The 15,035-nt window shown below is 35.1% G+C and overlaps 1 protein-coding gene across 1 annotated transcript in view; it reads left to right on the forward strand.

The window, feature by feature from the left end:
* Positions 1–1,376: 1,376 nt before the first annotated feature.
* Positions 1,377–15,035, forward strand: part of LOC138762926 (probable G-protein coupled receptor 139) — a 43,481-nt gene continuing 29,822 nt past the window's right edge. Inside the window, exon 1 of the mRNA XM_069936435.1 lies at positions 1,377–1,584. The gene's annotated coding sequence lies outside the window, so the exon portion shown is untranslated. The remainder of the gene's footprint in view (positions 1,585–15,035) is intronic.

Below are 15,035 nucleotides of genomic sequence, written 5' to 3' on the forward strand. Positions count from 1 at the left end.
GTAAATTTTCAAACAGCGGGAATGAGGCAGAGATCGAGAATGGAGTCATCATTTTTAAGTTTAAGGAAATCGGAAGAAGATTCCCAAAATGACGAAATTGGAATGACATTCCCAGACTGCGGCAAAGGGAATGAGACTAAAAGTGTGAAAGAACCCATCAAAGCTTTATGCTTGGAGGAATATGAAAACTTCTGGTGAAAGTGGAACGCGAAAGTGGCAGGATATAGGAATGGATATTTCTGTTTCGTCTTATGTCAGTGGTAAAAGGATAAAATATGATCGTAAGCGAGTGAGAGAATTCGAACGAGGATGGAACATTCAACCAGAAGAACACGGTTGAGAGGATGAGAGCAAAAGGAATAGGAATGAGCTTTCAAATGACTGGACGAATGTGAAATTCGGACACTTGGGGAACAGAAATCCGGTTCAAGAAATAAGCGAATTGATGGAGATTCTCAGAATCAGGGAACAGAATCTGGGAATGAAGTGCGAAACATTGAGTGACAAAATGACAATAAGCCATGATTTTAGGAATTGAAATAACGTTTATAATTTGAAAATAGGCTTGATCTCCACAGTCATAAAAAATATGAATAGAGGTGTTAGTGGAGAGATTTTCTCCGAGAAAGGAAATAGATGGTCTTCTCGAAGAATGAACAAAGACGAAATTCCCTCAGGGAACCATATCTGTAAAACGAAGAGAGGGAGTGAAATTATAAGCATGTAAGAGTTGGTGTCAAATGTCGAGAGAGAGGGAATCAAGTTCCAATATGCAGTTCAAATACTGCACATGGGATGGAGATTCTATGAGATCAGTTCAGAAAGAGGAAAGTGTAATATCAGACTCAGAGCGACGTAGCAGGAATGAGATTAAAAAATGAAAACATGCCATTGAATTTATCTCTGTGATGGAACTGCAATTATATTCTCAGAGTGAAAGCAATTAATTTTAATATTGAGAGAATTCAATGGAAATTCCTTGAGTAAAAATGGAAGTGCGATTGAGTATGAGAAAATATGTATGGGATTTTGAATGTGAAAATAGAATGGGAGAGATGATAACAAAGCAACGTTACAAAATAAGTGTAACATTCAGGGTGCTAAAAAGTTTCAAAGAGATTTTCAGACGGAGTTTATCGGAATGAAACTGACGGTAAGATTCAAGTGGGGACGAGGAAGGTTGTTTTCAAGCCATTGCATCATCGAGAATGCTAGTTACAACTACAGAGTCGGACTGTGAGAGAAATGCACTTTAACAAGTGGAGAAGCAGGAAATAGCCAACGTTGCGGAAATATGAGAATAACTGACATTTTCACTTTCTCTCTTTGTTGTTGCTATTTGATGTTCTGAATATTGCCAGAGTTTTATTTATGTTTCAGATTTCTCGGCCTCTGCATCTTTTCTCGTCTGTCAATCACCGTTTGTTGAATTGATTTTAAATTACGTATCATGCATTATTCTTCTTTTACAGGGCTAGTGAGCATCGCCCGACAGCTGGGCCCCAGTCTCTTGGCTCCAAGACAAAAGATTATAGTGATGCTCATGGAAAACCATTAGGCCGGCAAGAGTTCCTTCATGAATTGGTGAGAACGAGCTTTAGTATAGAACAGCAAAACGGACACATCTATTTCCTCTCTTGGTTGGTGGGTAATTCATTTAGCTGTGAGGGTTAACTGTGAGACTCAACTCACTTAATCTAACAGCTACTGGGATTATATATCGTCCATTGGAAGGATTTTATCCATTTCTCACTATTTGTCTGTCTCCACTCTATCTGTTCCCTGGATAATGACTTCCAATCCGTGACATCCGAAATAACCCCTTTCTCTGATAAACTCGGATCGCTCCTTACTGGCGATGATAAAGCCCACGTTTGTATCTCCTCTTATTTTCCTAATTCAGTCTTTGACCACCTACCACAGGAAGAAAAAGGACCGAGTATCTCTGGTCCTCACTTTCTTCTTCTTCATCATCCACATCCGAGATATTATTTGACACTTCCGTCAACTTCGATGTGATACCACTAACAACCATATCGTCCCCTCTCAATTCTTCTTCATTTTCGCCGGGATCTTTCTGTCCTAAACCCTCTGGTTCACTCTTCCATTCTCACTCACATTTCCATCCCATCCACCACAGCTCGCTCTAATTGTAGAAAGTTCTAAACTTGTCGCTGCATTTTCTCGCTCATCAGGAACATAAACTGTCGTCCTAAGTGAGATAAAACTTTACATGGACATTTTCCAGCCTCATCCACTACATGATTTGAACTCGCTGTGGAATCATCTTGATTGGTGAGACCAATCTCAGATTAGCTGGCTGCTTTACTGAACACAATATCTGTGTTTGTAGTTCTTAACCTAAGCTTGCTGTAGACAATCATTTGAACTACCCCAACTCTTCCTACAATGACGCGTTAGTTCGTGTCCTCATCGTTTGTTGAGTGACGCTAAATGTAAATTTCTGGAACAATACATCATATTCTTCATGGACAGTTTAAACTTAATAGCATTAAACATCGATTTTCCTTATGTTAGATACCGCAAACACTTTCCAACATTTCTTTCCCCACTCCTGTACTTATTTACCCCTCTCTATATTTTCTTCCTTCCTAGTCGTGTCTCCCTCTGCCTACCTCTTCATCTTTAGAACCCTCTGCCCTATACACAACAACTATGAGCCCCAGAAATTTTATTCCTCCCTTAGATAATTAATTTTACCCCTTCCCTCTGGTCATGATAAAGGATTTAGACCCCAAAGGCTGACTGACTATTTGTACCCATGGATGCTATAAGACCTGTTGAGCTCCTCCGGCACTTCTTCATTTGCTTAATGTTCCAGCATCTGCAGCTTGCACGTTAATTTCACTTCACAGAAAGCCTTAGTTATGCGAATGGGCAGAGGTACAATGCTTTAAATTATTTAAACGAGAATACGATCATGCAGCAGTGGAATGAGCGTCAGAAAATTATCATGTCAGACATCTTATCTTGTATAGAAAAAGATATTCTTTCCATAACCAAACAAAACTGCATCTCTGAATACCACCTATCTAAAGACAATACATTTCTATTCTTCCAAGTAATCGCTATACATTTCTTGGCCACTGCCAGCGCTAAGTAAATAAAAGAGATCTGGTAATTATCTAATTCTAAATCAATGAAAATGTAAAAAAGATGTCTTTTTATGAGTTAAAGTCGACCCCATTTATGATTATATAAAATTTAAATAAGTATCTCTTTATTTGCATCTCAGCATCCCTGAATAGAAACATCTTGTATGAAAATAATGCCTAGTTAAATTAAAAACATGTCACCACATAGAGAAAAAAATGTGCCATAATAGCGGTGCGGTCTCCAATTTACTGTGCAATGCGACATTCGTGGAACAGCTGCATTTGGAACTACTGATTTCTTACAACATCACTTAATGTCTAGTTTCCATACTTTAGTTTCTGGTCCATTCGAAGGGACCTTATAAGTATACATTCATTAAATTATCTCTGGATTTGTCTGTTAGTCTCACTCCATTCTACCAATTAAGGATCTTCTTATCATCTCCCAGGCTGGTAATAAGAAAAGAATGCAGCCCCCCTTTTCTCTTCCAGTCACCAAGTTAAAACTTACATTTTTAACATATTCTTACAATCTACTTTCTCATTCACTTATTTTTATCATTTCGTGACAACTTATAACTGAATGATCAGATGAAAAACAACTTCACATAAGCAGCAGAGAAGTATTATTGAAAGAAGAATAATTGATAGAGTGATAAATTCCTTTCCAAGCCATTGTACTCAAAGTGTTCCAAATTATTATAGGATCAGTGTAATAATACTGGACAATGAAGATTTTATTCACTAAACACCTTTGGGTTTATGTTTTGAATTTTTGGCAGCTGGTCATGAAAATCACCTTATTACTGTCCTATCACATACACTTTTCTAGATATGGCATATTTTTGTGATTTCCTGTCATATTTTAAATCTACTTGTATATTGCCCATAAAACAAGCTGTTTTGGTCAGTCCAAGCATGACCGAGTATGCACTCAATGCAAGTGCGATGCAAATAATTTTGCATAGGTTTGGGCATGCTTAGTCAGGATAGATGCAGACAGGCTATAAACACAGCTCACATATACAGATGCTGTGCATTACATTGATTATAGATTGAACGCATGTTAATGCACTTGTTCTTCAGCCAATAGTATAGTGAGTACAGTTATGTCTTCTGGAAGATCGAATACACTATAAATATCTCATTAATGTCCTTAAAGATTTGGTTAGTTATTGTATAAGACATTGGTAGAGCCAAATTTAGAGTGCTGTGTGCAATTCTTATAACTACAGGAGAGATATCAATAAAATTGAAAGAGTGCAGGGAAGGTTTACTAGGATGTTGCCAGCACTTCAGGAAGGGAGTTACAGGGAATGTCTCTGGAGTGTTGAAGAATGAGGGGAGAGTTGATGGATATAATACAAAATTATGAGATAGAGTAAATATAAGTAAGATTTTTAGACACTAAACAGAGGGCATGGGTTAAGGGTGAAAAGGGAAATGTTCTGGAAGAAAAATAGTTTGGCATAAACCAGAAGGGCATAATTGGAGTCACGTGATGGAGTAGTGGCCAGTCATGAAAACCAGCCCTCTCCAGGAAAATAGAAAAAAAGTTAGGAAAAAGCAAAGCTTAATAGAAATAGAGTACAAGAAATAGAAGATAAAGATACAGAGAAGAGAAACAAGAAGAAAGTAAGAACAGCTGGAAAAAAAGAAGAAAAAAGTCACCAGAGAAGAAGGAAGAATGCCTTACCTGCAGGAAGGAACAGGACACTGTGGTGATGAGGAGCGCCCAACCCTTGAGGTCAGTCCCTGCCCTACAGAATTGCGAACCCCGATCGGTGGACTGGAAAAATGGCTCTCTGAGCCAAACAAAAGTGCGCAACTGCACAATCTAAGGTAAAGGAAACCACCGACAGGAGGGGGGCTCTGCCAAGGAGAGGGCAACCAAGGCATGACCAGCTGAGGGACACCCAACACCAGGAAGATGAGGAAAGCAGCAGGAGAGGGAGTGTAGTACCAGGTGAGGAAGAAAGTTGATGGGGTGAACGGCAAGAAGAGCAGCAGCAGAAGGCTCGACAGATGAGCAGCCCAGAAGGGGAGGACCAACAGCAAGAGGCCAAGCAAGAAGAGACCCAACAAAGTGAGACAAGCAACTCATCCGAAAAACCAGAAGAGACACAGATACAAAGAAGAGAAGAAGAAGAAGACACAAACATAGGTACAGACACAGAAGAAGAGGAAGAAGAAGACCAAGATTTTCCACAGAGAAATAGAAAGTAAAACAGATGGACAGAATATAGATAATTTTTTTTGAAGAACAAATGAGATCATTAAAAGAATGGTTGTCATTAGAATTTAGTGCAATTAAAATAAAAATGAAAAGAACAGAAGAAAAAATGCAAAGATTAGAGCTAGTCATGACAGAAATAGGGAAAAGATTAGAAAATGTGGAAGAATGAGAAACGGCTGTAGAAATAGAAGTAAATGACAAGAGGAAAATTAGAAGAAAGTGATAAAAAAAATTAAAGAGACAAAAGAGTTGTTAGCTCAGAAAATTGATAAGTTGGAAAATTATAGTAGACGAAACAACATAAAAATAGTGGGCCTAAAGGAAGATGAAGAGGGCACAGATATGAAGGAATTTATAAAAGAATGGATCCCGAAGGTCCTGGGAATGAAAGAAATGCAGGAAGGAATGTAAATAGAAAGGGCACACACAGCACTAGCTCCAAAATCACAGACACATCAAAAACCAAGATCGATTTTAGTAAAATTTTTGAGATATACAACAAGAAAATATACTGGAGCAGGGAAGGAATAAAATTAGAGAAGATAATAAACCATTGGAATACAAGGGTCAAAAAATATTTTTTATACCCAGACAAAAGTTTTGAACTCTTAAAGAAGAGGAAGGAGTTTAATACAGCAAAATCGATCCAATGGAAAAAAGGATATAAATTCACGTTAAGTCATCCAGCTGTGCATAAAATATTTATAACCGGGGAGCAAAACAGACTGTTCTCAGATCCGGAGGAAGCACAATAATTTGCAGAATGCTGTAGGACAAAAGGAGAGATGACGAGATGTAATAAGTATGAAGAACGGTGATAAAGTGTATATAAAGATGTAAAAACAAAGTATATGTAAAGAACTAAAGAAGGGAAAGAGAAGGGAAGGAAGGAAGTAAGGGAAAAAAGGGAGAACTTTGTTATATGTGTAAAAAAAGTGTTTTCTGGGGGGTTGCGGGGAGAGAATAACGGTCACTGCAAAATCAGTTGACGCTTGCAAGCAGGATCGCTTGTGGGAGTTGTGGTTGCCCGGCAAGGGATAAGGGGCAACTCAGAGAGTAGGGGGGGGGTATTTGGGGTTAAGGTAATATTGGATGTGGGAGTTGTTGGAGTATTTTATGTTTTAAATGTGTTGTCATACAAGGAGTTTAAAAAGGGAAAACTGAGAGATGAAAATGAGGAAAAGGGGGATGGTGGTGGTGGTGAGGATGCAGAAATGAGGTGTAAACAGGATATGAGATGCTCTCGTTGAACTATATAACTATAAACATTAATGGAATACATAACCAAATTAAATGAAAAAGGCTATTAAATTTACTGAAAAAAGAAAAAAATAGATATAGCATTATTGGAGGAAATGCATCTAACTGAAATGTAACATAACAAATTAAAGAGAGACTGGGTAGGACACGTAGTGGCAGCATCATATAATTCAAAAGCTAGAGGTGTAGCTATATTAATTAATAAAAATGTACCAATCAAAATAGAGGAGGAAATAATAGATCCAGCAGGGAGGTATGTAATGATAAAGTGTCAGATATATTCATAATTTTGGAATTTGCTCAGTATATATGCACCTAATAAGGAGGATCAAAAGTTTATGCAGGATTTTTTTTTGAAGTTTGTAGATACACGAGAAAATATATTGACAGGAGGGTATTTTAACCTTAATTTGGATCCAATGTTTGATAAAACTGGACAAAAGACAAGTAAAAAGAATAAAGTGGCCAAATTTATGGTTAAATCAATGCAGGAAATGAAACTTATGGATATATGGAGGAGGCAGCACCCACGAGAAAAGGAATACTCATATTAGTCAAGTAGGCATAAAACATACTCAAGGATTGATACATTTTTATTGTCAGCCCATATTCAAGGGAGAGTTAGGAAAACTGAATATAAAGCTAGATTACTATATGATCATTCACCCCTGTTATTAGCAATAGAACTGGAGGACATCCCACCAAGAACATATAGATGGAGGTTAAACTCCATGCTACTTAAAAGGCAGGAATTTAGAGAGTTTATTGAAAGCTAAATTAAAACATATTTTGAAATAAATACGGAATCAGTGAAAAACAAATTTATATTATGCGATGCAATGAAAGCCTTTATTGGAGGGCAGATAATAAGTTATGTAACTAAAATGAAAAAGGACTACAATCGGGAAATAGAGCAGTTGGAAAGGGAGATAGTACAGAAATGGAACTGGTAAAAAGGGATGATATAATGAAAAGGAGAAAATTGGCAGACAAAAACAATAAAAAATGAAACATTACAAATGTACAAGGTGGAGAAGAACATAATGAAAATAAAGCAAAAGTATTACGAACTTGGAGAAAAAAAAAAACACTTAAAATATTTGCCTGGCAAATTAAAACAGAAAAAGCTAAAAGAACTGTATTGGCATCAAGGAAAAAGGACAAACAAATTAAATACAACACAATAGAGATTAAAGAGCTTTAAGGAGTTTTCTGAACAATTATACCAAACTGAGAACAAGGGGAAAGATGATAAAATAGGAGAATTTTAGCTAAAATTGAACTGCTGAAATTGCAAGAAGGGGAACAAAACAAACTGATAAAACCATTTGAAATAGAGGAAATACAGGATATATTAAAAAAGGTGCTGAACAATAAAATGTCTGAAGAGGATGGATTCCCAATTGAATTCTATAAAACATTGAAAGAGTTATTAATTCCTCCTCTCCTGGAAGTAATGAACCAGATAGAAGAAACACAAAACTCGCCAGATTCATGTAAGACACCAATAATTACAGTAATACCAAAGATGGGAAAGGATCCACTAACACCAGCATCATATAGAACAATATCTCTACTTAATTCAGATTATAAGATAATAGCAAAATTATTAGCATACCGATTGGTCGATTGTGTACCAAAAAGTGTACAACAAGATCAAACTGGATTTATTAAGAAAAGACGAACAGTGGATAATGTCTGTAAACTTATTAATCTAATTCATCCTGTTCAAGGAAATAAGAAGCCAACAGTTGCTGTTGCTTTAGATGCAGGAAAAGCCTTTGACAGAGTAGAATGGAATTATTTATTTAAAATATTACAGAGGTTCAATCTACTAGGAAAATATATTAATTGGATAAAAGGATTATATAATGGACCATTGGCGAAGGTAACAGTAAATGGATATGTCTCAAACTAATTTAAATTAAGTAGGTCAACTAGACAGGGATGTCCATTATCCCCCTCATTGTTTGCTTTAGCAATAGAACCATTGGCAGAACTGATAAGAACAGAAAATAAAATAAATGGGATAAAAATAATATTTACAGATGATATCATAGTATACTTAACAGAACCAGAAATATCAATAAAAGAATTACATAAGAAATTGAAGGAGTATGGAGAAATATTGGGGTACAAAGTCAATGCAAATAAAAGTGAAGTGATGCCAATGAGTAATGCGGATTATACAGAATTTTAAAAAGAATCACCATTTAAATGGCAAACACAAGCAATCCGAAACATAGGTATTAGGTTAGATAATAACTTAAGCCACCTGTGCAAACTAAATTATCTGCCACTAATAAAGAAATTGCAGGAAGACTTAGAACATTGGAAAGAATTACCGCTAACATTGATAGGGATTACATTAAAATTAATGTCTTCCCAAGAATACAATACTTATTTCATTCATTATTTCCTTTAACAGAGAAATTTATTAATGAACTAAAGAGAATAATAAGGAAATTCTTGTGGAAAGTGGGAAACCAAGGATAGCATTAGATAAATGAACGGAGTGGTTTGCAGTTACCAAACTTTAAAAATTATTATAGAGCCACACAATTAAGGTATTTATCAGATTTTTACCAGAAAAGGGAAAAACCAGACTGGGTTAAGATAGAACTAGATAAAATAGGGGAGAAGGTACCGGAACATATATTTAATAAGTGTGATGAAAAGCTGGTACAATATAAAAGCTCACCAGTACTGCATCATTTACTCAATATATGGAAGAAGATCCACTTAGAAAGGAAAAAAAAAACGAATTACCAAATACCAAAATTACTATTGATGGAAAATCAACGAATCCTTTTGACAATAGATAATCTTTCCTTTAGAGAATGGGAGAGAAAAGGAATCAAAAGAATAGAAAATTGTTTTTTGGGAAATAATTTATTAACATTTGAACAGTTGAAGTACAAATATGGAATAATTCACGGTACAATGTTTGCATATCATCAACTGAAAGCTTGGCGGGAGTCACGTAATGGAGTAGTAGCCGGTCAGGGAACTCCAGCCCTCTCTGGAAAAGTTTAAAAAAATACACAAAACACAAAGGTACAAGAATAAAAATTAAAACAAAGTGAAAATAAAGGTGGGAAGAAAATGGCAGCGAAGAAAGAAAAGTCGAAAGCAACGGGAAGAAGAGAAGAAGAAAAAATGTCGGAAGAAGAAGGTGAAGGCCTTACCTGTTCGAGCAGGCCCGCCGTGGAGAGAGAAGCCCACTCCCTAAGGTCAGTGGAAGTCCCGAGCTCGGGACTATAAAAATGGCTCGCGAAGCCAAGTAAAAGTGCGCAACCGCGCATGAAAAAAAAACACTGATGGGAGGGGGGACCAGCTGAGGAGTCGATCTCCACAGCTGAGGATAACAGCTGCAACACAACAACAGGAAGAGAACATAGAAAATAAAGAGAACAGGAAAGAAGAGAGAAAAAAGAAAACAAGGAAACAACAGATGGCCAACCCAGAGGAAGAAGAAGAAGAACATAGAGAAATGGAAGAAGAAGGGAAAGGCAAGACAATGGATATATTTTTTTTTAAAGAATATATGGAATCAGTAAAAGAATGGCAATTACAAGAATTTAGTGAAATAAAAAGAAGAATTAAAAGTGCAGAAGAAAAAATGAATAGAATAGAGATGGTCATGTCAGATATAGCAAAAAGATGGAAGGTGGAAGAACGAGAAACAGCCGTAGAAATGGAAGTAGAGGACTTAAAAAAGAAATTAGAAGAATCTAATAAAAAAGTTAGAGACACAAGAGCTGTTAGCTCAGAAGATAGATATAATGGAAAATTATAATAGAAGAAATAATATAAAGATAGTGGGACTTAAGGAAGATGAAGAAGGCAAGAATATGAGAGAATTTATAAAAGATTGGATCCCAAGGGTCCTAGGAAGACCAGAATTACAGGAAGAAATGGAAATAGAAAGGGCACATAGAACATTAGCCCCTAAACCACAGCCACAACAAAAACCAAGATCCATTTTAGTAAAATTCCTCAGATGTACAACAAGAGGAAAACATATTGGAGAAAGCAATGAAGAAAATAAGAGAAGACAAAAAGCCACTGGAATACAAAGGTCAAAAAAAATTTTTCTATCCAGACATAAGTTTTGAACTCCTGAAGAAGAGAAAGGAGTGTAATACAGCAAAAGCGATCCTATGGAAAAAAGGATATAAATTTATGCTAAAGTACCCAGCGGTACTTAAAATAGTTATTCCAGGGCAGCAAAACAGACTATTCTCGGTTCCGGAGGAAGCACGAAGTTTTACAGAACAACTACAAAACAGGCAGAGAGATGAAGACATGTAACGAGAGTAAAAATGACCACGAACTATATGTATGTGTGTATATGGGTATATATATATATATATGTGTGTGTGTATGTATATATGTGTGTACATGAGTGTATCCATATTTAAAGGAAAATATATAGAGTATAGCTAAGAATTAATAAGGGAATGAAAGGGAAGAGAGGAAGTAAGGACGGAATTAAGAGAGTGACTTTTGTTATATATGTAAATTGAAATCTTTTCTAGGGGGGATGGGTGGGGAAGAGTTACGGTCACTGCGAAATCAGGTGATGCTTGCGAGTGAATTCGCAAATCCAAATGGAGAGGGGAGATGTGGTTGCCCAACAAGGGATAAAGGGCAACTCAGGAAGGGGAAGGGATAGTGGGGTTAAAGAAATTTTAGATAGGAAAATAAGGGAAATGTTTGATGTTTTAGAAATGTTGTCTTATAAAGTGTTCAAAACGAGAAAGCAGAAATGGTTAAGAAGGAAAGGTGATGATGAGGAAACGGAAAGGAAAGAGAAACAAAGTATGAAATGGCTACGATGAACTATATGACTTTAAATATTAATGGAATACATAACCAAATCAAAAGGAAGAAACTGCTAAATTTACTGAAAAATGAAAAAATTGATATAGCATTCGTGCAAGAAACACATTTAACTGAAATGGAGCACAAGAAATTAAAGAGAGATTGAATAGGACATGTAACAGCAGCGTCATATAATTCAAAAGCTAGAGGAGTAGCTATATTAATCAGTAAAAATGTACCAATTAAAATAGAAGAGGAAATAATAGATCCAGCAGGGAGATATGTAATTATAAAATGTCAGATATATTCGGAGTTTTGGAATTTACTCAATGTATATTCACCTAACGAAGAAGATCAAAAATTTATGCAAGATCTTTTTTTGAAGATAGCAGACACGCAAGGGAACATACTAATAGGAGGGGATTTCAATCTTAATTTGGATTCAAACATGGATAAAACTGGGAAAAAAATTAACAGAAAGAACAAAGTAACCAAATTTATAATTAAATCGATGCAACAAATGCAACTTTTGGATATATGGAGGAAACAACACCCAAAGGAAAATGAATATTCATATTATTCGGGTAGACATAAAACATACTCAAGAATAGACCTATTCCTGTTATCAGCTCGTATGCAAGACAGAGTAAGAAAAACAGAATAGAAAGCTAGAATATTATTGGACCATTCACCCCTGATATTGACAATAGAGTTAGAGGACATCCCTCCAAGAATTTATAGATGGAGATTAAACTCCATGCTACTTAATAGGCAGGATTTTAGAGAATTAATTGAAAGACAAATTAAAATGTACTTTGAAATAAATACGGAATCAGTGAAAGATAAGTTTATACTATGGGACGCAATGAAAGCGTTCATCAGAGGGCAAATAATAAGTTATGTAACCAAGATGAAGAAGGACTACAATAAGGAAACAGAGCAGTTGGAAAGGGAAATAGTAAATATAGAAAAAGAATTATCAATGAAGGAAGACACAACTAAAAGAAGAGAATTGGCAGATAAAAAAATAAAATATGAAACACTACAAACATTTAAGGTGGAGAAGAACATAATGAAGACAAAACAGAAATATTATGAACTAGGAGAAAAAACACAAAATTCTAGCATGGCAGCTTAAGACAGAACAAACTAAGAGAATGGTATTGGCATCAAGGAAAAAAGACAAACAAATCACATATAATCGAACGGAGATTAATGAAAACTTCAGAGAATTCTACGAACAATTATACCAAACTGAAAACGAAGGGAAAGAAGACAACATAGATGAATTTTTAACTAAAATTGAACAACCAAAATTGCAAATAGAGGAACAAAATAAATTAACAGAACCATTTGAAATAGTAGAAACACAAGAGATAATAAAAAAAAACTACCAAATAATAAAACACCAGGAGAGGATGGATTCCCAATAGAATTCTATAAAACATTTAAAGATTTATTAATTCCTCCCCTCCTGGAAGTAATCAACCAGATTGATAAAACACAAAGCTTACCAGATTCATGCAAAACAGCAATAATTACAGTAATACCAAAGACAGGGAAAGATCCACTCGCACCAACATCATATAGACCAATGTCTTTACTTAACACAGATTATAAAATAATAGTTAAACTATTAGCAAACAGATTAGCCGACTATGTACCTAAAATAGTAAATCTAGACCAAACTGGATTTATTAAAAAAAGACGAACAACAGACAATATTTGTAAATTTATTAACTTAATTCATGCAGTAGAAGGGAATAAAGCTCAAACAGTAGCAGTTGCTTTAGATGCAGAGAAGGCCTTTGACAGAGTAGAATGGAATTATTTATTCAAAGTATTACAAAAATTCAGTTTACCAGAGAAATATATTAATTGGATTAAAGCATTATATAAGGGGCCTTTGGCGAAAGTGACAGTAAATGGATATATATCAAAGCAATTTAACTTAAGCAGATCAACAAGGCAGGGATGCCCACTATCACCTTTATTGTTCGCGTTAGTTATAGAACCACTAGCAGAATTGATAAGAACAGAAAATAAAATAAAAGGGATAAAAATAAAATACAAGGAATATAAAATCAGTTTATTTGCAGATGACGTTATAGTATACTTAACAGAACCAGAATTATCAATAAAAGAATTACATAAGAAATTGAAGGAATATGGAGAAGTGTCGGGTTACAAGATTAACGCAAATAAAAGTGAAGCAATGCCAATGAATAATGCGGATTTCTCAAAATTTAAGAAAGAATCACCATTCAGATGGCAAATGCAAGCAATACGATACCTAGGTATACAAATAAATAAAAACCTCGGCCATCTATATAAACTCAATTATTATCCACTAATGAAAAAATTACAGGACGACTTAGAGCATTGGAAAGACTTACCACTAACACTAATAGGAAGGATAAACTGTATTAAAATGAACATTTTCCAAAGGATACAATACCTATTTCAGGCATTGCCAATACACTTGACGGAGAAATTCTTCAAGGACTTAAAGAAAATAATAAGGACATTTTTATGGAAAGGGGGTAAACCGAGGATAGCACTAGATAAATTAACAGAATGGTATAAACAAGGAGGCTTACAACAGCCAAACTTTAAAAATTATTATAGAGCCGCACAATTAAGATACCTATCAGATTTTTATCAAACAAGGGAAAAGCCAGATTGGACTCGATTAGAACTAGATAAAATAGGGGAGAAGATACCTGAACACATATTATATAAATGGGATGAAAAATTGGTACAACGTAGGAATTCTCCACTATTACATCATCTGCTCAATATTTGGAAGAAGACTCATGTAGAAAGGAATAAAACAAATTACCAATTACCAAAATTAATAATGATGCAAAATCAGTTAATCCCTTTTACAATAGATAACCTTTCCTTTAGAGAATGGGAGAAAAAATGGATCAAAAGATTAGAAAATTGTTTTTCAGGAAATAAATTACTATCCTTTGAACAAATGAAGGATAAATATAATATAACTCAAGATGCAGTGTTGGCATACTACCAACTGAAATCCTACTTTAAAGACAAATTGGGAAGCAGTCTGAGGTTACCAGAGGGAAGTAATTTTGAATATGTGATTACAGATACAATGATAATCAAAAAATTTATAACAAATATGTATATTAAACTGCAAGAAAAGGAGAATGAGGAAACAAATGGTAAAACTAAACAAAAATGGGAACAAGATTTAAACATAAAGATAAAGATAAAGAAGGAAACATGGGAGAAGTTATGGTCTGGAACTATGAGAAATACAATAAACATGAGGTTACGTATGATACAATATAACTGGATACCTCACAAGATCATTACACCTCAAAAGTTAAATAAATGGGACCCAACAGTATCTGACAGATGTTTTTGATGTAAAAAAGAAATGGGAACAACAATTCATGCAATCTGGATGTGTGAGAAAATGAAAAAAATTTTGGGAAGATCTAAACCAGATATTAAATAAAATTACAGAAAGCAATATACCAAAAAACCCAGAGATCTTCCTCCTAAGAAACATAAAAAACCAAGAATTTGGACTTGTTTTGGATGGTGCACATAAAAGATTTGTTAGG

The sequence above is a fragment of the Narcine bancroftii genome, chromosome 5 (assembly GCF_036971445.1).
Source record: "Narcine bancroftii isolate sNarBan1 chromosome 5, sNarBan1.hap1, whole genome shotgun sequence".
NCBI lineage: Eukaryota > Metazoa > Chordata > Chondrichthyes > Torpediniformes > Narcinidae > Narcine > Narcine bancroftii.